General features: G+C 38.2%; 1 pseudogene; it reads left to right on the forward strand.

Annotated features, from left to right (window-relative positions):
* Positions 1 to 10667: 10667 nt before the first annotated feature.
* Positions 10668 to 10781, forward strand: LOC136401754 (U2 spliceosomal RNA; annotated as a pseudogene).
* The last annotated feature ends 13782 nt before the right edge of the window (positions 10782 to 24563 follow it).

Consider the following 24563-nt stretch of genomic DNA (forward strand, 5'->3'; position numbering starts at 1 on the left):
ATCAAATGGACACAAGCTATAGGGGTTAATTTTAAAAAGACTAAAAATATTTATTTCTAAGCCTTTCCATTGGTCTTTAATTATTATGTGTTTGTTTTGTTTTTGGCATGAGCACCATGGATAGGAAACGTTATCCCTAAGATCCAGAGTTCTGAATAACAGGACCCTATTTATTGCTAGGTCTCCATGTCATGTCCTCTCTATGCTTTTTTTCCTGGGTAATTTATTCCTTCCCAGGAATCAATAATTCTGGAACTAGGCTCATTTATTTTTCCTTATTCCTCTCTTTGTTTCTCTCTCTGTCTCTGTCTCTCAGTCTCTTTTTTACTCCTCTGGAATTACTCTTAATTTTCTTAATTTGCCTTATTTTTTCCATTCTTTGTAATAAACTCATTTAAAGTTATTTATCCTTCTTAGATACAAGCATTATAGACACCGGTATAATGTGAAGAGTAGATTACTTGATTCAAAATAATGATGATGTTAATTGATGATGATAATGAAAATGAACATTAATTGAGCTCTTATTTTCTTATATTATCATAATATAAGCTTATATTATATTGCACTATATCCATATTATCTTATTTAATTCTTATACCGACCCTATAGAGGAGAATAGTAAAGGGTTGTTCAAACTTTGAACCTATTTCTGATGTTTGATAAATTCTCTATAATATAAATTTTAATAGAATTTCCCAGAATAGAAACTAAAAAAATGTACAGATACCTGTTGCCCCTGACTCTCTTGCAGCTAGTGCAATGGTTCTCAACCTGTGGGTCGCGACCCCGGTGGAGGTCGAATGACCAAAACACAGGGGTCGCCTAAAGCCATGGGAAAATACATATTTATTATACAATACATTTTTAAATAAAATATGTATTTCCGATGGCTTTAGGCGACCCCTGTGTTTTGGTTGTTCGACCCCCACTGGGGTCGCGACCCACAGGTTGAGAACAGCTGAGCTAGTGTATAGTGTCTAATGCTCAGCCAAACACCGAGATACTTGCCTTAGACTTTAAATTTGTAGATAGAGATACAAAAATCAGGAAAATAGGGAATTTATTTCTAAGATAATGGTGGCATAGTGGCTTCAACATTTTTTCTAGAATCTGAAGAAGTGTGGGGTTGGCTGTGGCACCCAGTGTCCAAGGCAAGTAGCAGTGATGGATAAACTTCAATACTCAGTGTCAGCAGCTCCAGTGATCAAGTTTCTATTTAACTGGCTTTGTGTCATTCTTTGGGCTATGGTTCTGGCTATTGCTTATACCCTCTTCTTCTGCCATTTCTGACTCTGGTTCTCTAGTTTGCTGATGTTTTTGAAACATAAAAAACAACATGGAAGCCCTTTCTGGAGTTGAACGACACAGAAGAGCCTTGTCCTTAAACTCCCTCAGATCCTTTCAATAAATTCCCTCCTGCCCAAATAAGCCATGGCTAGTCTATGCTAGCTGAAACAAAGAACCCTGGTGGATACCATCATGCTATTTTAAATTTCATTTTATTGATTTGGAAACCCAGGCTTAGAGAAACAAATTACATTGTGTAAGGTCAAACGAATAGTATTAGAGCCAAGGCTGACTTGAGAGTCCATATTCACCTACTAACCTTCACATCAGCAGGGAAGAAAAACTTCATCAATAAGTAAGATGCATCTGAATATAACTTAAAAGAAGGTAGGCATCATAGATTAAAGCCCCTATTTTGGCAAAGTCTGTCCCAAAGTCACAGTTTATTTGGATAATCTTTTTCTGTCTAGAACATGAAAGTTTGATCTAGATCAGTAGCTTTTAACAATTGAAGACGGGGTCATAGAATTGTACCAAAACAATTAAACAAACAACCACCGTCCAGAAAACCACCAAAACCTGACAGCGATGGATCTTCTTTCTAGTAAAGTACACATGCTAATGTGTTACATCCAATTTCTCTGCAAGCGCATCCTTGGAACTCAGTGGATCCCAGGCTTAGAACCCGAACTAGATGATCTCTCAGTTTGATTCTTCCAAGTAAAATACAGTATGATTCCATTGTCTGGATGAAATTGCTAAAACTAGTGAGCTCAATTTCTCTTTCGCTCTCTCTCTCACACACACATACACACAATCTCAAGGCAGAGGTTTGAATCAATCATATTCTTCAGTTTGTAACACATTCTCTTCATTAAGACAAGACGTCTCAGAAGACTTGAATTCACATAATATCATGTGATGAATGCCTAAAGAAGATAGAGCTGTCTGGCCTTAAGAAGACTGAGACAGTATGATCTGTATCACTTACTACAAGTGTCACTTGCCGCAAATAACAAAAGAGCCAATCAAAAGTTGCTTAAACAATATGAAATTTATAATATCATGTAACAAGAAGTTTGGAAGTGAGACATACAGGGGTTGATAAATTTAGTTAAAGACACGGTTTGTTTTTTCTTTTTTGTGTTCTGTCACCTTCCCACAGGATGTTGCCTTGTCCCTAGTGCCTCAAACTGGGGTGGCATATTTCTAGTTGGGATATGTGGAGAGCAACATCAATTTTTTTAAAAAAGCATGTTAACTTCTACTTTTAACCATTAGAGAATAACTGGCATCAAACTTGCCATCTCACTGAAAACAGCTATAAAACTTGACAAGTAAATTAGGTAATTATTTTCAGGCATTGAATAATAGGCATGGGACTGTAGCCCTGGAGAGAAGGCAAACACACAGGATGAGCCACACTTCTCTGCCTGGGGCCTCTCCTGCTGTAGCACAAGGAAGTAGAACCAAACAGAACAACGGTCTTGCTGAGATGAGGGACAGAGACTTGAGTTTTGGGCTCCTGAAACAGCTGGAACTTCCAGGATAGGGCTCTGGGTGCCTCTGAAGCCTGTATGTGAATTCATGAAAATTCCTTGGCAGAGGGCCGGGCTGTGCACATGAAGGCTGAGATTCCATGAGACATGACAGAGATAAACTGCCGTGGAGATAAAAACTGAACATAATAACAGAGGCCATGCAGTTTTGAAAGATGTTGGAGGCCATAGGAGAAAAAAAATATTTTGGGTATTTCAGGTGAGACCCTAGAAAGGCCATGCTTTATAAAGGAATGAGAACTATGCCCTAGAGTAAGTGCTTACCCTAATAATAAGTAACAAAACAAAACAAAATAACACCCAAATAGACCCCTCAATTAAAGAATGAAACCAAACATAAGAGGATAAAATTCAGGACAAATTCAGTACCAGTTAAAGGAAGATGATATAATTGAGATATCCTACAACATATTTTTCACAATAACTATTGTATAATTAATCATTCTTAAACATGAAAGAAAAATACAATCAAAGGAAGAAACGAGCAATAGAAAGAGACTGAGGTGACTTATCAATATAAGCCATTACCAGATAAGGATTTTAAAGAAGTTATTATGAATATATTCAGGGATGTTCATAATGATTAAACTAATGGGAAAACCTCCACAGATTCCACAATTGAAATTATCTTTTAAAACATTGGTCTTAATAAAAAACCAGTTTGGTACTACTTTGGATAATGCTGAGGTCTCCATTCCTTAAAGTGTGCACATAAATTCCTTGGCAGGATAATGTAAAATAACATTCAGCAACATGTGGGATAATGAGATAGAAGATGAGGGAGGAGAGAGTTGAAGCAGATTATCTATGTTTCTCTTATCATCACTGCTAGAAAGGAAAATCATTGGGCACACAGAATGAACTGGCTCTCTGGTCCTGCTGTGTCCTTTATTTGTTGAATTCCTACAATGATGCTACTTCCCTGAAGGAGCAGGAATTGCATGTGGAATAAATCAGGTCATCATGGAGCAAAGCAGAGTTAGATTTACCTCAAACTACATTGCCAGATGTGCCAGTCACAAGCACCTGGAGAGTTTGCTTTCTCTTGTACTCTTGGATTATTCCAGTCAAGTTACTGAGAAGCCCTTGAACCTTGTATGGCCAGATCCAAGTATAGCTATGGAGCTTCAAGCTAACATTTCTGTAATCTCTTGCTTACATGTCTCCCCTCCACTGTGAGCTCCTGAAAGGTAAGAACTGTGTTCACATACCTCCATATTGCCAATACCCAGTATAGTGCCTGACTGACAGATGAAATGAGTGAATGCATTCTAACCATCTAACATATTTTCCCTGGTTTGAACTTGCACTGAAGCACATTACAGTCCCCAGCAGTCTCCAAAATTCACTAACATTCTCCCACCCAATGCCCAACCTCGAACAGTGAGGTGTTCATGCAGAACTTCCCTCTGCTTTCCAGGGCAGAGTCTGGGTCCTTTCTAAATGTTCATGGAGAGATACATTAATGAATGGCAAAACCAAGGATGACTCTTTAAAAAAAAATTTTTTTTATTTAAGTGAGAGGAGGGAAGATAGACAGACTCCCACATGTGCCTGTCCCAGAATGCACCTGGGGCAACCCCCATCTGGGGCTGATGCTCTGCCCATCTGAGGCCATGCTCACAACCGAGCTATTTTTAAGCTCCTGTGGCAGAGGTTCAATGAAGCCATCCTCAGTGCCTGGAACTCGAACCAATTGAGCCATGGCTGTGGGAGGGGAAGAGAGAGAGAGGGAGAGAGAGAGAAGAAGGAAGGGGGGGGGGTAAGCAGATGGTCACTTCTCCTGTGGTACCCTGACCTGGAATTGAACCCAGGACTTCCACATGCTGAGCTGACACTCTACCACTGAGCCAACTGGCCAGGGCCAAGGATGTCTCTTAATTAGAGTTTTAGTCAAGTAATTACAAATGTAGTTATTTTTCTCTATTATTGTTTTTAAAAAATATATATCTCAAGGGGAGGGAAAAATAATCAGCTAAGTAGTAAAGAAATGGCAAGAAAACTCCCCTTTTATCCTCAAACTACTTTTGCACAAAATAGTATCAAGAGGGACTAGCATCTTCTTTCCATTTTTTGACTGTCAATGGTGCTAAAAGATAAAGACCAAAATATAGTCCCCATGTTCAGTGCAGAGAAAGCAGCCTCGGCACTGCTGTGGGAGAGAGTTGTTCCCATCTCTCCCGTCTTGCCCCTTGTCTCCCCTGCCTACAGTATTTCTCCCTTCTTGTTTTGCCTTTTTTCTCCCTTCTAAACCCTACCCAGGGCTTATAGTAGCTGTCAGAGCTGAGCATGTCCCTTAGCTTCAGGCAAATCTTGTTTGCAAGCAGGAAGCTGTAGGAATTCTCTCCTAGTGGTATTTTCACTCTTTATGTGAGCTTAATCCAGGGGATTAACAAATGGATCAGCTGGAGACCTCCTCTTACTATGACAGAGCAGGCAAGTTCAAGCAGAAATAGTCCCTGAAATGTCTGGTTCTGCCGGGAGTTAACACCACACCTACCAGGCACTGAAAAGGGTGTGCTCCCAGAGGAGGTCCAGGTCAAAGAGGAAACAGCTTTGCTGACATTGGCCTCTCCTTGCTGATTTCACATGCCTCCTTCTTCACTGCTGCCACTGTCTTGCAGTCCTCACCCTTATCTGGCACCTGAGTTTCTCTTATTCTCTGCCACTTCCAAGCGTCACTATTTCTCCTGCTTCTCCCTACTTCCCTACATAGCCAACAAGAATCCAGTCTCTTCCTGCTGTGTCCTGTGTCTCGTGATGTCTTAAGGTGGGTTCCCTGTGAGTAGAACTTGGGGAGAGAATTCTTAGACAAGTGATTTTTGCTCCTTCTGTGAGCACTTAGAGCTAATGACAGTTGTCACTCCATGTCCTTACAAAAGTGAGAATAAAGGCATTGCTGCCTATGTTGACAAGATTGACACCTGGGGATGGCAAAGCTTCCAGAGAGAGGGTAACTAAGCTTTTGATACTGTGATGATGCTAAGGAGACTATGAAAATGACATAAACCTCTCTCTTGTCTAAGTCACTGGATCTAGTTGAGCATTCAAATGTGTGTCCTAACTCATTCAGTCCAGGTGGACTGGGCTTCATTCAGACACTGACAGGTTGAACGAAATCCATGATGGCTGAGATGAAGAGAGTGGCTGGGAAAGAGGTCACACATTCCACAGCAACAAGTGCAGAGACTTGGAAGAGTCACTGTTTTAATGTCAAAGTTGTCCACCAATCCAATGTGATGTGGAAAAATACATACAAGGGAAATACAGAGTTGGACCAATAACATCATAATCTCTTTCCACTGAACCATCTAAATTATACTTCAGTATTTACACTTCTAAGAGAAAAAAAAACCCTGTTACAAGTGTATTAAGAGCATTAGCAATTTGGTTTATTTTATTTTATTTGATGTTGAGGCAATAGAAACAACATAAAAACCCTTTTGTTTTATTTTGCATTTTTGATAATACTATTAAATTAATTTTTCAAGTAAAATCATCCTTGTTGCACCATTCAGGTCACATTGTGACAATATTTTCAGGCTAGCCTAAAATGTTCAGTATTAACTGGGGTAATAAAAAAAATCCTACATTTTCTTTTTACAGAAGGATTTTATAGTTTTATAAAGAGTGAATGTAATCAGGATTCAGCAAGGCATCTATTTTTTTAAGTCATTATATATTATTATAGAGATTATCAGATTTCCCCAAATGTCCTCCAAACAGGCTAGTCATCTTGTCCAGGAAGGCTTATTCTATAATACTTCCAACAGGATGACTTAGAGTGGAGATGGACTTGTTTGGTTGGTTCCTTCAGTCCTGGAAACTTCTTCCTACTTGCAATCCCCACACCCATGTCTGATTCTGCATTTTGAGTCCTCCTTTGGAATGCCTTCCTGCTCCTTCTCATCTTACCCTCTGCCCATTCGTTAACTTCTTACACCACCCATGAAGCAATCTTCTATTGTTTATTCAATCTCTCTGTTTGCATGAGAGCTTTCTGAAACCCCTAACTTCTCTGCACCTCTAGTCTATACCATAAACTTAGCCCTTCGGCACATCATGGCTTGTATATCAGGGTCCTTTTAAGTGAATTGTTTTCTCTCCCCCACTAGGTTCTTAAATGCAGAGATCACATCTTACCCAGCTCCTCTACTTCCTGTAAATCTGAGCACCTTTTGCATGTATAGGCAATGCTCAACAGAGAGTAGCAAACATTCAATTAAAGTGATGGATTGGTTGTTAAAATTCTATGTATCTTTAATTCCTTCTATGATGTCTTTTAAACTTTTCTCACCTTTGTGTGTGCGTGCATATAAATGTATGTGTTCATTCACTTAAAATATTTATTGAATACCTACTATGTGCCAGAAGGCTGAGACTTAGAAGGGCAGCAATAAAGGAATTAGGAAAAATCAAGAGCAAAGACGTGTCATTACAGACCAAGCCTATGATCATCCACACCTGTATTTTTCCAATTACTATGTATGGGTGCAAAAGTAGACAGTGAAGAAGGCTGATTGGAAAAGAAATTGAGGCATTTGAAATATGGTGTTGGAGGAGAGCTCTGTGAATTCTCCGAACTGCAGGAGAAACAAATAAGTGGGTCCTAGAGCAAATTAAGCCTGAAACATTGCTAGAAGAAAAATGACCAAACCGAAGCTGTCCTACTTTGGGCTCAGTATGAGAAGGCAGGGTTCTTTGAGAAAGACAGTGATGCTGGGAAAAATAAACAACAAAAGGAAAAATGGAAGACCATACATGAGATGGTTTGACTCCAAAAAAAAAGAGAAGCCATAGGCATGAGTCTATAGGAGCTGCACAACGCTGGTGAGAATAGGACATTGTGAACATCACTCATTCTAGGGTCACCAGGAGTTGAAGCCGACACAATGCACATAAAACACAAACTATGGCCAAACACAGCACTGGCTGCTGGTGATAAAAGGTCTGATGTGACAGGACTTTAGTTTTCCATATGCTGGGCAGCTGAGGAATGATTATTTAAAGAAAGATCAGGTCAGGAGGAGGAGCTGGTTTGAGCAGAACAGTCAGGATGCAGATGTGTTGGGCTTGAGATATACAGGAGATGTCCAGGTGGGTCACTGGAAATGCAGTTCTAGAAGCACATTTGGGCTGGATGTTGGTTTCTGGGAGACATTTGCTTGGAGATGACAGTTGCTCAGGCTTACCTTGTCTACCTTGTAGAAAAGCAACTACTCATGGGTCTAGTTAAGTTTTCTGGTGGGACAAGATAAGAAGAAAAGGCTGAGAAATAAAATACATGAAAGGCACTCCACAGAACTTTAAAAGGTGACCTAAAAATCTTATTTAATTTATAAACAACATCTATAGTGAGGGCTTGAAGAAGTGGGGGCAATTCTGGGGCCACTGTAAGGAACTGCCTGCCCCTTGTTTTGTCTGAGTGCTTTGAACTCCAGTCCTATGATGATCAACCTGTTGGCTGATGAGCCAGAGGGGGGAGGAGGATGCAGGTTCTGCCCAACTCTGTCACAGGAAGCAGACAAATAAGAAGACTCCAAGGACCCTGGGCTACCATGTATTTGAAGATTAGATGAGAGTTTCACACATTTTCTTCTTTCCTTGAAGTGATACAAAGTGGGTGGTCTGGTCCTAGTTCTGCTACAAGTTAATTCTATTACTTTGAGAAGCTATCACTTCTCTGGGCCTTAGATTATAAGAAGGTGTGATGCATTAAATAAGTTTTAGGTCAACTCAGCACTCTAAAATGTCTGGTGAAGGCATATCAGATTATGTGAGGCCGCTTTGGTTTAGAGATGCCTCCTCATCCTCAGATCAGGCACAGATGAATCCTGGATATTTATGGTCCCTAGACAATCTTATTTTTTAAAAAAAATAAAAAATCTTGCCTGTCCTACAGCTGAAAACCAGGAAGTCGGGGTCCAGGGCACCCATGTGTGTGCATTCTGGGAGCCTGGCACTATTGCCTTTGCTGCCCAAATTGATATCTGAAATTGCATCATTCAAAAGGGTATTTTAAAGAGCTCTGTTTCACAACTTGGGGTCCTCAGAATCCTAGTAGTAAATGAAGTTGTTGTGCACTAGATGGGGTGAGAAACTATGAGAGAAATGCTATGAATCACCTTGGGACATCAATTTAACTAAAAAATGTAAGAGAAAGGTAATTTCAAGTTTACATAAACATCATGGCATAGCACACAAACTTTGTATTGGTCTTAAGGATGGCACAAAAGATGCAAATGGAAATTGTCATTTTCTGGTTGTTTTGGGCTACTTGTTCCTTTCACAAGGATCCAAACCTCTTTCCTTTCATTAGGAAGGCCTGGCACTGTTGACAGGCACATGTTTACTCAGTGGATCTACTGGGATTTATCACTCTGAAGTACCTGAGAATTTCTTCTTGAGCTAAAACAGTTAATGTTGCTTGTTTTGCTTTTTAGAAAATGCAAGGGCCTAAATTGGGAATTTGGGCTGGTACTGTGCTGATGATTTTTATGTCTTTACAAGAACATTCTCTTGTGACAGGGTTGGGGTGCTTTAGCATGGAAGGATCTGGTTCCATTAGTTACATAATGTTCTCATAAAAAGTAGTTGGGTATGGCTAGAGAAGACCTAAAATTACGCCTAGGCCCTGATTTATCACCTAGAAAATGCAGAACATCTAGTCATTTGGACTTGAATAGTTGGTTTTGCTCTTGTAAACTCCTGACCAAAAGCAATTATTTTCCAAGTTTTAGAGACAAATGAACCATAGAAGAGCAGCTGTACAACTTGTTGTAAGAAAATATGGTAATTACCAAGTTTGACATGTGCTATGACAACAGCTCTTTGCTAATCAACAGCTTCACTGCTAAAGCAGTCATTGAAAACATGTTGGGCAGCCCATCCTCAAAGCTACATGCCAGGGGGAGAGAGTGGAGTGCAGAAAATCCAAGGCACCAGATAATCCCCAAATCATTGTTGTTTGGCCTCCGGAGGTATCGTATGCTTAATTTTAAAAATATTTTGGCAGCAGATTCACATCCTTTAATTGGATTCTGTGCACATTATGCACATTATTGTCAATATTAGCCTGACTTTCCAAATAGACACTCAGAGCTGCCAGGAAAGGCCACCCTGTGCAGCAGGTGTAATGTATTTGGGGATTAAAAATTAGCAGGAGACAATTCTGACATGGATAATCCTCATGTGGATAATTGAGTGTTGACTGACATTGAGGGAAATGCAGTTATGGCAGAGGACAATGCGGGATGTCTACATACAGCTAGGTTGGTAAAGGGAAAATCTTCACTTCTTAGAGCAAAAAGTTTTTCAATGAATGCAAAGCAAAATTAAACCAAAAAGCAGCAACCTGAGGACCAACAAATCAAACTACATGATGAAGGAACGACTGAGAATATCTCAACCCGAAGGTGTTATAAAAGCTTGAGATTGGAAGGAGGAAGTTGGTGGTGGATTAATAGTTTTCAAAGCATATTAAATGTTAATCCAGCCATGAATATTTTCTGAAGTTTCTCTCTTTTCTAATCTTCCTGGTGACTCTCCCTTTTTAAATCTCCAGATCAGGCTTTACAGAAAGCTTGTGTTTGGTATACTTGAAGTCACGTTGGGGCAATTTAAGAAGAAATTCATGGACGATGGAAAGAACATTGGTTTCTCTACTTTCTCTCACTCTGTACAATGAGAATGTTAATATCCATCTAGCAAAAGAGTTATAAAAATTAGAGAAGGTGCACATGAAGCTCTAGGTACAGCTTTATAGTGAGCAACAAATCTGTAAAAGAAGTATCTTACTCTTATTAATAATGAGAATTGATCACTTCTTGGCCTTTTGGCTAAGATCAAGTGTAGTATCTGTTCTTATCAGTTTAATAATGAGAATTAAAAATTAAGAATGCCCGATTCTTATAAATGATAATGATACCCCAATGGCAATATCACCTTCTATGGATTGTAAGAAATAAAATAATCTAGAAGATATGCTTTTTGAATACACATAGAAATACTCTATAGAATTTGCTTTTCATCAAGTAAGCCCAGTTGCAAAATTAAGATTTAGGACTCTTTTGATAAAGTTCAGATGCTTAAACATTGGATGGAAAATCACAGAGGGCCCTCTGCAAATCTTTTTAAGAAAACAATAGATGTCCACCTATCCAGGGTAGACCAAGGGTAGTTGTGACTTCTGGGTATTGCCTTGTTATCTATTGTCTTGGTTTTTTTTTCTGGCTACTGCGAAGAAGGTCCCCATTGGACATGGGTCTACTTCCATACAAAAAAGCACTAAACACAGCATGTTTATAATTCATTCATTTGAAGCTGTGAATCATAGTTCCTGCCACATGATGTATACTCATAAATACTTGAAAGGGAATGCAGAAAATGCAAGAGACTAAGCAATAAGTGTATGACTAAAATTGTTTTTAAAATTTATTTTATTTTATTTTAATATATTGGTGTACATAGATTCTAGTGTCCCCCTGAATGCCTCCCTCCAATCCCTTATTTCCCCACCACATCCCCCCTGCCCTTCCTCCCTGCAATGCCCTCACCCCGATTTTGCTTTTCTGCTCTCATCCCATCCTATCATCCCCTTTCCCTCTGTCCGCTTTCCCTCTGGTCTTTTTGATCCCTCCTCTGTCTCTATTCCATTCCTCAGTTCACTTTGTTCATTGGATTCCTCAAATGAGTGAGATAATATGATATTTTCCCTTTTCTGCCTGGCTTATTTCACTTAACATAATAGTTTTGAAGTCCATCCACATTGTCGCAAAAGTAAGATTCCCTTTTTTTTCATGGCCCCATATATTCCATTGTGTATATGTACCACTGCTTTTTAATCCATTCGTCCAAAGACAGACACTTGGGCTGTTTACAGATCTTGGCAATGCTGCCATAAACATGGGGGTGCATTTCTTCATTTAAATCATTGATGTGGTGTTCTTGGGATATATTTTGAAAAGTGGGATGGCTGGGTCAAAAGGTAGTTCCATATTTAATTTTTTGAGAAATCTCCATATTTTTTCAACAGTGGCTGCACCACTCTGCACTTCCACCAGCAATGCAGGAGGGTTCCCTTTTCTCCACACCCTCGCCAGCACCTATCATGTGTTGTTTTGTTAATGAGCGCCATTCTGACTGGTGTGAGGTGATATCTCACTGTGGTTTTAATTTTCATTTCTTTTTTTTTTTTTTTTTTTAAATAAATTTTTATTAATGGTAATGGGATGACATTAATAAATCAGGGTACATATATTCAAAGAAAACATGTCTAGGTTATTTTGTCATTAAATTATGTTGCATACCCCTCGCCCAAAGTCAGATTGTCCTTCGCCACCCTCTATCTAGTTCTCTGTGCCCCTCCCCCTCCCCCTAACTCTCCCCCTGTCCTCCCTCCCCCCACCCCTGGTAACCACCACACTCTTGTCCATGTCTCTTAGTCTCATTTTTATGTTCCACCAATGTATGGAATCATGTAGTTCTTGTTTTTTTCTGATTTACTTATTTCACTCCTTATAATGTTATCAAGATCCCACCATTTTGCTGTAAATGATCTGATGTCATCGTTTCTTATGGCTGAGTAGTATTCCATAGTGTATATGTGCCACATCTTCTTTATCCAGTCTTCTATTGAAGGGCTTTTTGGTTGTTTCCATGTCTTGGCCACTGTGAACAGTGCTGCAATGAACATGGGGCTACATGTGTCTTCACGTATCAATGTTTCTGAGGTTTTGGGGTATATACCCAGTAGAGGGATTGCTGGGTCATAAGGTAGTTCTATTTGCAGTTTTTTGAGGAACCACCATACTTTCCTCCATAATGGTTGTACTACTTTACAGTCCCACCAACAGTGAATGAGGGTTCCTTTTTCTCCACAGCCTCTCCAACATTTGCTATTACCCGTCTTGTTGATCATAGCTAATCTAACAGGGGTGAGGTGGTATCTCATTGTAGTTTTGATTTGCATTTCCCTAATAACTAATGAAGCTGAGCATTTTTTCATATATCTGTTGGCCATTTGTATCTCTTCCTGGGAGAAGTGTCTATTCATGTCTTCTTCCCATTTTTTTATTGGATTGTTTGTTTGTTTGTTGTTGAGTCTTATGAGTTCTTTGTAAATTTTGGAAATTAGGCCCTTATCTGAGCTGTTGTTTGAAAATATCATTTCCCATTTAGTTGGCTGTCTGTTTATTTTTATATCAGTTTCTCTTGCTGAGCAAAAACTTTTTATTCTGATGTAGTCCCATTCATTTATCTTTGCCTTCACTTCTCTTGCCATTGGAGTCAAGTTCATAAAATGTTCTTTAAAACCCAGGTCCATGAGTTTAGTACCTATGTCTTCTTCTATGCACTTTATTGTTTCAGGTCTTATATTTAGGTCTTTGATCCATTTTGAATTAATTTTAGTACACGGGGACAGGCTGTAGTCGAGTTTCATTCTTTTGCATGTGGCTTTCCAGTTTTCCCAACACCATTTGTTGAAGAGGCTTTCTTTTCTCCATTGTGTGTTGTTGGCCCCTTTATCAAAGATTATTTGACCATATATATGTGGTTTTATTTCTGGGCTTTCTATTCTGTTCCATTGGTCTGAGTGTCTATTTTTCTGCCAATACCATGCTGTTTTGATTATTGTGGCCCTATAATATAGTTTAAAGTCAGGTATTGTAATGCCCCCAGCTTCATTCTTTTTCCTTAGGATTGTTTTGGCTATTCGGGGTTTTTTATAGTTCCATATAAATCTGATGATTTTTTGTTCCATTTCTTTAAAAAATCCCATAGGGATTTTGATGGGAATTGCATTAAATTTGTATATTGCTTTGGGTAATATGGCCATTTTGATTATATTTATTCTTCCTATCCAAGAACAAGGAATATTTTTCCATCTCATTGTATCTTTTTCGATTTCTCTTAACAATGCTTTGTAATTTTCATTATATAGGTCCTTTACATTCTTTGTTATGTTTATTCCTAGGTATTTTATTTTTTTTGTTGCAATCGTGAAGGGGATTATTTTTTTGAGTTCGTTTTCTAATATTTCATTGTTGGCATAGAGAAAGGCTATGGACTTCTGTATGTTAATTTTGTATCCTGCGACCTTACTGTATTGGTTTATTGTTTCTAATAATCTTTTTGTGGAGTCCTTCGGGTTTTCGATGTATAGGATCATATCATCAGCAAAAAGTGATACCTTTACTTCTTCTTTTCCAATATGGATGCCTTTTATTTCTTTGTCTTGTCTGATTGCTCTGGCCAGGACTTCTAGCACCACGTTAAATAAGAGTGGGGAGAGTGGACAACCCTGTCTTGTTCCTGATTTAAGGTAGAAAGTCCTCAGTTTTATGCCGTTTAAAATGATGTTGGCTGATGGTTTATCATATATGGCCTTTATCATGTTGAGATATTTTCCTTCTATACCCATTTTGTTGAGAGTCTTAAACATAAAATTGTGTTGTATTTTATCAAAAGCCTTTTCTGCGTCTATTGATAAGATCATGTGGTTTTTGTTCTTTGTTTTGTTGATATGGTGTATTACGTTAACCGTTTTGCGTATGTTGAACCATCCTTGAGATTCTGGGATGAATCCCACTTGATCATGATGTATTATTTTTTTAATATGTTGTTGTATTCGGTTTGCCAGTATTTTGTTTAGAATTTTAGCATCTGTATTCATTAGAGATATTGGTCTGTAGTTTTCTTTCTTTGTGCCATCCTTGCCAGGTTTTGGTATGAGGGTTATGTTGGCCTCATAAAATGTGTTTGGAAGTATTGCTTCTTCTTCAATTTTTTGGAAGACTTTGAGTAGAATAGGAACCAAGTCTTCTTTGAATGTTTGATAGAATTCACTAGTATAACCGTCTGGGCCTGGACTTTTATTTTTGGGGAGGTTTTTAATAGTTTTTTCTATTTCCTCCCTGCTGATTGGTCTGTTTAGGCTTTCTGCTTCTTCATGACTCAGTCTAGGAAGGTTGTATTGTTCTAGGAATTTATCCATTTCTTCTAGATTGTTGTATTTGGTGGCATATAATTTTTCATAGTATTCTACAATAATTCTTTGTATATCTATGATGTCTGTGGTGATCTCTCCTCTTTCATTTTGGATTTTATTTATTTGAGTCCTGTGCCTTTTTTCCTTGGTGAGTCTTGCCAAGGGTTTGTCAATTTTGTTGATCTTTTCAAAGAACCAGCTCCTTGTTTTATTGATTTTTTCTATAGTTTTTCTGTTCTCTATTTCATTTATTTCTGCTCTGATTTTTATTATCTCCTTTCTTCGGCTGGTTTTGGGTTGTCTTTGTTCTTCTTTTTCTAGTTCCTTAAGGTGTGAAGTTAAGTGGTTTACTTCGGCTCTCTCTTGTTTGTTCATATAGGCCTGAAGTGATATGAACTTTCCTCTTATTACTGCTTTTGCAGCATCCCAGAGATTCTGATATGTCGTATTTTCATTTTCATTTGTCTGTATGTATCTTTTGATCTCTGCGCTTATTTCTTCTTTGACCCATTCATTTTTTAGAAGTATGTTGTTTAGTTTCCACATTTTTGTGGTTTTTTCCCCCTCTTTTTTGCAGTTGAATTCTAGTTTCAAGGCTTTATGATCAGAAAATATGCTTGGTACAATTCCAATTTTTCTAAATTTGCTGATATTGTCTTTGTGGCCCAACATATGGTCAATTCTTGAGAATGTTCCATGTACACTAGAGAAAAATGTATACTCTGTCGCTTTGGGATGAAGTGTCCTGTAGATGTCTATCATATCCAGGTGTTCTAGTATTTCGTTCAAGGCCACTATATCTTTATTGATTCTCTGTTTGGATGACCGATCTAGAGCCGTCAGCGGAGTATTGAGGTCTCCAAGTATGATTGTATTTTTGTTAGTTTTTGTTTTAAGGTCAATAAGTAGCTGTCTTATATATTTTGGTGCTCCTTGGTTTGGTGCATATATATTAAGGATTGTTATGTCTTCTTGATTCAGTGTCCCCTTAATCATTATGAAATGACCATTTTTGTCTCTGAGTACTTTTTCTGTCTTGTAGTCAGCATTATCAGATATGAGTATTGCTACACCTGCTTTTTTTTGGGTGTTGTTTGCTTGGAGTATTGTTTTCCAGCCTTTCACTTTGAATTTGTTTTTATCCTTGTTGCTTAGATGTGTTTCTTGTAGGCAGCATATAGTTGGATTTTCTTTTTTAATCCATTCTGCTACTCTGTGTCTTTTTATTGGTAAGTTTAATCCATTTACATTTAGTGTAATTATTGACACTTGTGGGTTCCCTACTGCCATTTTATAAATTGCTTTCTGTTAGTTTTGTATCTAGTTTGATTCTTCTCTTTTGTTTTTCTATCATTTGTTTCTGTTTGTTTGTGTTCCATACTTCTTTCCTCTGTTGCTACCTTTTTTAAGTCATCTGTTTTTGTGGTGGTTTTTTCCAGGGTGGTTACCATTAAGTAATGAAAAGGGTACCTACCATATTCATTGTAGTACCCTATCTTATAAGTATTTCTGCACTTCATCGTCCTTTGCTACTGTTAATCTCCATTCTCTCCCCCCTTTTTTTTTTCCTTTGTTGTCACAGTTTAAGTTTGGTTTTATTGTGTTCTTGGTGGAGCTGTTACTTGTGGTGTTGTTTTCTTTTGTTCTTTGAATCTGGTTGGAAAACCCCCTTTAGTATTTCCTGGAGTGGGGGCTTTCTCGTGATAAATTCTCTCATCTTTTCTGTATTTGTAAATGTTTTTATATCTCCTTCATACTTGAAGGATAGCTTTGATGGGTATAGTATTCTTGGCTGAAAGTTCCTCTCTTTCAGGGCTTTAAATATTGGGGTCCACTCTCTTCTAGCTTGTAGAGTTTCTGCTGAGAAATCTGATGATAATCTAATAGGCCTTCCTTTATATGTTGTACTCTTCTTTTCCCTGGCTGCCTTGAGAATTTTTTCTTTGTCATTGGTTTGTGTCATCTTTATTATGATGTGCCTTGGAGTGGGTTTGTTGGGGTTAAGAAAACTCGGTGTTCTGTTTGCTTCTTGAATTTGAGGCTTTAGTTCTTTCCACAGGCTTGGGAAGTTCTCGTCTATTATTTGTTTGAGTATATTCTCCATTCCATTTTCTTTCTCTTCTCCCTCTGATATACCTATTATTCTTATGTTATTCTTTCTGATGGAGTCAGATAATTCCTGTAGGGCTTTCTCGTTTTTTATTATTTTTGAGTCTCTTTCTTCTTCTCTCTGTTGTGCCTCAAGTTGTTTGTCTTCTATTTCACTAATCCTATCTTCAATCTGGGTTGTTCTGCTAGCTAAGCTTGTTACCTCGTTTTTCAGCTCGTGAATTGAGTTTTTCATTTCTGTTTGATTTGTTTTTATAGTTTCAATTTCCTTGGTAATATATTCTTTGTGTTCATTGAGTTGTTTTCTGATCTCCCTATACTGCCTTTCCGTGTTTTCTTGTATATCTCTGAGTATTTTTAAGATTTCTATTTTAAATTCTCTGTCATTTAGCTCCAAGGCTTCCAATATGTTAAGTCTTTTCTCCATAGATTTTTCCACATCTATTTGTGTTACCTCTCTTTCTTTTGTATCCATAATATTCGATTTCCTCTTTCTTATTGGCATCTGAGGGTGGTCTTGTTGATAGCACTAATTAGAATTAATAAAGAGTAAAAAGTAAAAAACAAACAAACAAAAAACAAACAACAAAAAAAAAAAAAAACAAAAAAACAACAACAACAAAAAAAAACCAGAGGGTAAAACACCCCACAAAAAAAAGCAGTAATAATTTATTATTTCCCCCTTTTTTTTTTTTTCTTTGTTCCCCTTCCCTCCTCTCCCCTCCTCAGGGAAATATCGTGCCTATAATGGAGGGCCTGGTTTGCGGTGAAGAGTTCAAGGGGGCAAAAAAATAAATAAATAAAAAAAAAAAAAAAAAAAAATTAAAAAAAAAATAAATAAAAAATTAAAAATAAAAAAAGGAAGAAAATCTTAGACAAGCATAAGTTGATCTGCCTGCGGGTGACGGTCAACCAAGAGATATAATGAGAGGGACAAGAGGGAACCAGAAAAAAGGACAAAAAAAGGAATAATAAAGAAGAAAAAATAAAAATAATAAGTAAAAATACGTTGTATTAAGTGGAGCAAAGACCAAATACAATGGAGACCTTGGGTTGGGAGGACCCAAAATGCCACAAAAACAAACCAACCAGAAAAAAACAAAAACAAAACCGAAAAAGAAAAACAAAGCCAAAAAAAAAAAACACCTTGAGTCCCAAATTAACTAATTTGTTCGTGATTGAGGATTAAATGGGAGGAAAGTAAAACGAGAAAAGAAATAACGAATAGAAAGGGAAAAATAAGAAAAAGAGAAAAACGAAGGAAGAAATAAGAAAGCAAGAGAAAAAAACAAAATAAGGCAAAAAAAAACAAAAGAGGAGAGAGTGAGAATTAAGTGTCCTGGAGTATAACCCCAAAGGAGGGTGAGGATGAAGAAGAGAAATAAAATGTAACACTTATGGGTAGTGTAGTTCAAGAAAAGGGAAGCATAAGATGGGCAGAGAATAGAAGGACTGAGGTGGAGGAAATAAAGACAATAAGATAGAAGGAACAAACAACAACAAAAAAAAAAACAACAAAAAAAAACAGTGGAACAAGCTGCAAAGTCTGTGGATTTTTCCTGATTTTGAGATGTCAACCTCTTCCTCCTTCTCCTCTCTCCCTCTTCCCGGTCGGCGACTCTGCACCCCAGGCCCTGCCCCTGCGCCACACCCAGGCAGGGACTTGCAGTTGATGGGGTTCTACGGCAATGTCACACAATTGGCTTTAGTCTTGCTGGTAATCAAGGCCTGCCGGCGTCTGCAGGGTCTAACGACGAGAGAGTTCGCCTTCGTGGATTCTCTCTCCCAGTCCCCCCCTCCCGAACCAGCAGCCTGGCGATCCAGCCACAAGGCTGCCACTGCTTCTGCCTGGGGAGTAAGAGGCTCAAAGAGCTGGGAAATCCCCACTCTATCCCCACTCAGTGCAAGGCTCCGGGAAGGGCTCTGACAGTCAGGGCCTCCAGCGTAATCAGGCGGGGGTGGGAGTCAATTGTTGTCAAGGTGATTGTTCAGCACCTAGCATTCCGTTGGACCTCTCAACCCAGGCTTTCCACACTTTGTAGCCTGTTTTGGCCGGTAAGAAGAGGTACTAGTCTCTGCTTGCGACTAGTTTGGTATAGATCTTATTATCTGCCAAGTCCTTCTTGTTAGCGTTTATCCCTGAATATGGAGGCTCTATCAATCAGAAGTTGCCCCCGCCCCTTTAGCGAGAGGCACCAAAAAATATCACGCCTCTTGTCTTGGGTCGGTGAACTGAGAGAGATCTTATCAATTAGAACCGAGGGTGCGCAGATTTCACGGGTGAAGTTAATTTTAGTAATTGGGTCGCAGCTGTGCTCCCGAAGGTATTTCAGGCTGCCTGCGCGCGCCCCTCCCCCAACGCTTGATTGTTAGCTTGAATGGCTGGGTGAGGTGCCCCGCCCGCGGAGAGAATCTCCCAAGTAGGGAATACCGCCCTGGGGCCTCTCCCGCTCCCCGTGCGCAGGCCGCTGGGAACGTTAGCGGCGCTCGGTCTGCAATGCTCGGTCTGCAACCAGACCGGGAGCGCGCCAGCAGCTGCTAGCCGCTGGTTCTGCAACCGACCCGGGCACTGCCCGCGGCAGCGGCCGCGGCTGGCGGCGGCTTCCGAGTGCGGGATGACTCACCACTGGCGAACTTTCTCGCGGCTTGAATGAACGTCACTGCGGTAGCTTCCTCCACACCCTCGTCTCTCAGATTCGAGCGATAACAGTCCTTTTGCTTTCAGTTTGCTCCGAAGATAAATTTTCCTGTTTCTAGTTGACAAATTTGTTGTGATTTTGGGGAGATCTGTCAGACGCGCTACTCACGGCGCCATTTCCGTGACGTCACTCAATTTTCATTTCTTTAATGATTAGTGATGTTGAACATTTTTTCATCTGCCTATTGGCCATCTGTATGTCCTCTTTGGAGAAGTGTCTATTCATTTCTTTTGCCCATTTTTTGATTGGATTGTTTATCTTCCTGGTGTTGAGTTTTACAAGTTCCTTATAAATTTTGGTTATTAAGCCTTTTTCAGACATAGTGTCAAATATGTTCTCCCATTGTGTGGTTTGTCTTTTTATTCTGTTCATATTGTCTTTAGCTGTGCAAAAGCTTTTTAGTTTGATATAGTCCCATTTGTTTATCCTTGCCCATGGATATAAATCAGCAAATATATCCTGTGAGAGATGTCAGAGAGCTTATTTGCCTATGTTTTCCTCTAGGATGCTTATGGTTTCATGACTTACATTTAAGTCTTTTATCCATTTTGAGTTTATTTTTTGTGAATGGTGTAACTTGGTGGTCTAGTTTCATTTTTTTGCAGGTAGCCGTCCAATTTTCTCAACACCATTTGTTAGAGACTGTCTTTACTCCATTGTATGCTATTACTACCTTTGTCAAATATCAATTGCCTATAAAGGTGCAGGTTTATTTCTGGGTTCTCTGTTCTGTTCCATTGATCTATATGCCTGTTCTAATGCCAGTACCAAGCTGTTTTGAGTACAATGGCCTTGTAGTATAACTTGATACCAGGAAGTGTGATACCACCCACTTTTTTCTTCTTTTCCAAGATTGCTGAGGCTATTCGTGTTCTTTTTTGTTTCCATATGAATTTTTGGAATACTTTTTCTATATCTTTGAAATATGTCATTGGAATTTTAATAGGAATTGAATTGAATTTATAAGTTGCTTTGGGTAATATGGACATTTTAATGATGATTATTCTTCCTAACCATGTACACGGTATATGCTTCCACTTGTTTGCATCTTCCTTGAAACATTTTATCAATGTTTTCTAATTTTCCGAGTACAAGTCCTTAACCTCCTTGGTTAAATTTACTCCTAGGTACATTATTTTTTTGTTGCAATAGTGAAGAGAATTGTTTTCTTAATTTCTCTTTCAGACAGATTGTTGTTGGTGTATAAAAATGCCTCTGATTCTTGAGTATTAATTTTATTTCCTTCCACCTTGCTGAATTCATTTATCAGGTCCAGTAGGTTTTTGACTGTGACTTTAGGGTTTTCTATGTACAGTATCATATCATCAGTAAATAATGATAGTTTTACTTCTTCTTTTCCAATTTGGATGCCTTTTATTTCTTCTTCTTGCCTGATTGCTGTGGCTAGGACTTCCAGAACTATGTTGAATAAGGGTGGTGAAAGGAGATACCCCTGCCTTGTTCCTGATCTTAAGGGGATTTCTTTTAATTTTTGCCCATTGAGTATGATGTTGGCTGTGGGTTTGTCTGGCCTTTATCATGTTGAGGTATGTTCCCTGTATTCCCACTTTGCTGAGAGTTTTGATCATAAATGGGTGCTGGATTTTATCAAATGCTTTTTCTGCATTGATTGATATTATCATGTGGTTTTTCTCCTTCCTTTTGTTTATGTGACGAATCACATTGATTGATTTGTGAATATTGTACCAGCTTTGCCTCCCTAGAATAAATTCCACTTGATCATGATGTATGATTTTTTTTCAGGTACTGCTGTACAGGTTTGCTAATATTTTGTTGAGAATTTTAGCATCTAAATTCATCAGCGATATTGGTCTATAGTTTTCTTTCTTTGTGTTGTCTTTGCCTGGTTTTGGAATCAGAATTATTCTCACCTCATAAAAGGAGCTTGGAAGTTTTCTCTCCTCTTGAATTTTCTGAAATAGCTTCAGAAGGATTGGTGTTAGTTCTTCTTTGAATGTTTGGTAGAATTTGCCTGTGAAGCCATCTGGGCCAGGGCTTTTGTTTGTTGGGAGTTTTTTGATAACTGTTTCTATCTCATTTGTTGTAATTGTTCTGTTTAGGTTTTCTGATTCTTTTAGATTGATTTTTGAAAGATTATATTTTTCAAGGATTTTGTCCATTTCACTTAGGTTGTCTAATTTATTGGCATACAGTTTTTTATATTTTCTCACAATCCTTTGTATTTCTGCTGTGTCAGTTGTTACTTCTCCACTCTCATTTCTAATTTTATTTATTGAAATACTCTCTCTTTTTTTTCTTGGTGAGTCTGGCTAAGGGTACATTGATCTTGTTTGCCTTTTCAAAGAAGCAGCTCTTGGTTTCATTGATCCTCTGTATTTTTTTTTTTTAGTCTATATGTCATTATTTCCACTCTGATCTTTATTATTTCCTTCCTTCTACTTCCTCTGGGCTTTACCTGCTGTTCTCTTTCTAGTTCTTTTGGATGCAGGGTTAAGTTGTTTATCTGAGCTTTTTCTAGCTTCTTAAGGAATGCCCATAATGCTATAAACTTCCCTCTCAGGATTACTTTTGCTGTGTCCCATAGATTCTGGGTTGTTTTGTGCACATTTTATTTCAAGGAAATTTTTTATATTTTTCTTGATCTCATTGATGACCATTTGTTATTTAATAACATGCTGTTTAGTTTCCAAGTGTTTGAGTGTTTTTCAGTTTTTCTATTGTAGTTGATTTCTAGTTTCATGCCATTGTGGTCAGAGAAGATGCTTGATTTGATTTCAATCTTCTTAAATTTTTTGAGACTCATTTTATACCCTAACATGTGGTCTATCCTAGAGATGCACTGTGTGCACTTGAAAAGAATGTATATTCTGCTGCTTTAGGGTGAAAGATTTTGAAGATATCTATTAAATCCAGTTGATCTAGTGTATCCTTTAATTCTGCTGTTTCTTTGTTAATTTTCTTACATGAGGATCGATCCAGTGATGTTAGTGAGGTATTTAAATCTCCTACTATTATAGTATTGCTGCTCATCTCTCCCTTTATGTCCATCAAAGTCTGTTTTATATATTTAGGTGCTCCTATATTAGGTGCATAGATATTTATAATGGTTAACTCTTTTTGTTGGGTAGTTCCCTTTATCATTACATAGTGACCTTCTTTATCCCTCACTATAGTCTTTGTTTTAAAGTCTATTTTGTCAGATATAAGTATTGCTACCCTGGCTTTTTTTTTTTTTCATTTCTATTTGCATGAAATATTTTTTTCCATCCTTTTAGTTTTTTAGTCTATATGTATCTTTTGTTTTGAGTTGGGTCTCTTGTAGGCAGCATATGTATGGGTCCTGTTTTCTTATCCTTTCAGCTACCTTATGTCTTTTGATTGGAGCATTTAATCCATTTACATTTAAGGTTATTATTGATATGTAGTTGTTTATTGCCATTTTATTATTTAAATCTACATCCTCTTTTACTAGATTTTCCACCCCCTGCTTTGTTCTGTCTACAGAAGACCCCTTAACATTTCTTGCAGCATTGGTTTGGTTGTGATGAATTCCTTGAGTTTTTCTTTTTTGGTCTGGGAAGCTTTTTATTTCTCCTTTAATCTTAAACGATAATCTTGCTGGATAAAGAAGTTTTGGATGTAGATTCTTGTTCTGCATTACTGTGAATATATCTTGCCATTCCCTTCTGGCCTCAAATGTTTCTGTTGAAAAGTTGGATGTCATCCATATGGGGTTCCTTTGTAGGTGATTGACTGTTTTACTCTTGCAGCTTTTAGTATTCTTTCTTTATCTCTTACCTTTGATATTTTGATTATGATGTGTCTTGGTGTGGGTCTCTTTGAGTTCTTTTTAAATGGGGTTCTCTCTGCTTCTTGAATCTGGGTGACTCTTTCCTGCATCAATTTAGGGAAATTTTCAGCTATAATTTCTTCAATCAGGTTCTCTATCCCTTGTTCTTTCTCTTCTCCTTCCGGAACCGCTATTATGCAGATTTGGTTTCTCTTCATGTTGTCACAGATCTCTCTTAGAGTTTCCTCAGACATTTTGATCTTTTTTTTTCTTTTTTCTTTTCTGCTTCTGTGCTTTCGCTTATCTTGTCCTTTAAGTCGCTGATTCGATCCTCTGCTTTATCCAGCCTGCTTTTAATTTCTTCTAGTGTAGTCTTCATTTCTGATATTATGTTTGTCATTTCTGTCAGGTTCTTTTTTATGATTTCAATGTCCTTTTTGATGCTTGTTATCTCTTTATTTCAGTGTTCATTACGTCCATCCATTGTTGCTCTAAGATCTTTGAGCATCCTACCAATCATTATTTTAAAATCTGAATCCGGTAATTTGGTTTTTTCCATCTCATCAGTTCTTTTTCTGGGGATTTCTCTTGTTGATCCATTTGGATTGCATTTCTTTGTCTTTCCATTGTGTCTGTGCATACAGTCTTCCTTTGGATGTGTTGTTTGTGTAGCTAGCTGAGTCTAGGGTTGATATTATATGCCTCCAATTTTAAATTGTGTCATTTCTAGGTCTTCTTGGGTTGGCATCAGCTGTTGTTTGTAATCTGTTGTGGACTAATTATCTGCTATCACTATTCTTTTTGCTATTTGTGTCAGCGTTTTCTGTGTTTTAGCTGGGTCAATGTGAGGAGCCCTTCCTTAAGCTACCACTCTAACAAGGGTTGTTAGGTTCTGAACTGATGCTCTCTGTATCTGGCCACTAGATGTACCTGCCCTGGACCTCCCTGGCCAAAGCCTGGTGCAGATAAATGGGGGTCACTGCCTATGACTGGTTCTTATCAACCTTTTTGGAGCTACAGGCGATCCAGATCTTGTGGCTGCCTCTGCTGAGCCCAAGTGCCATTGTAAATATCAGCTGCACTCCTAGGCTAGCTTTTATGTACTCTTGGCTTGAGGGAAGTTCCTTTAATAGTTCAAGTTCCCC

This window comes from Saccopteryx leptura, chromosome 3 (genome assembly GCF_036850995.1).
Source record: "Saccopteryx leptura isolate mSacLep1 chromosome 3, mSacLep1_pri_phased_curated, whole genome shotgun sequence".
NCBI lineage: Eukaryota > Metazoa > Chordata > Mammalia > Chiroptera > Emballonuridae > Saccopteryx > Saccopteryx leptura.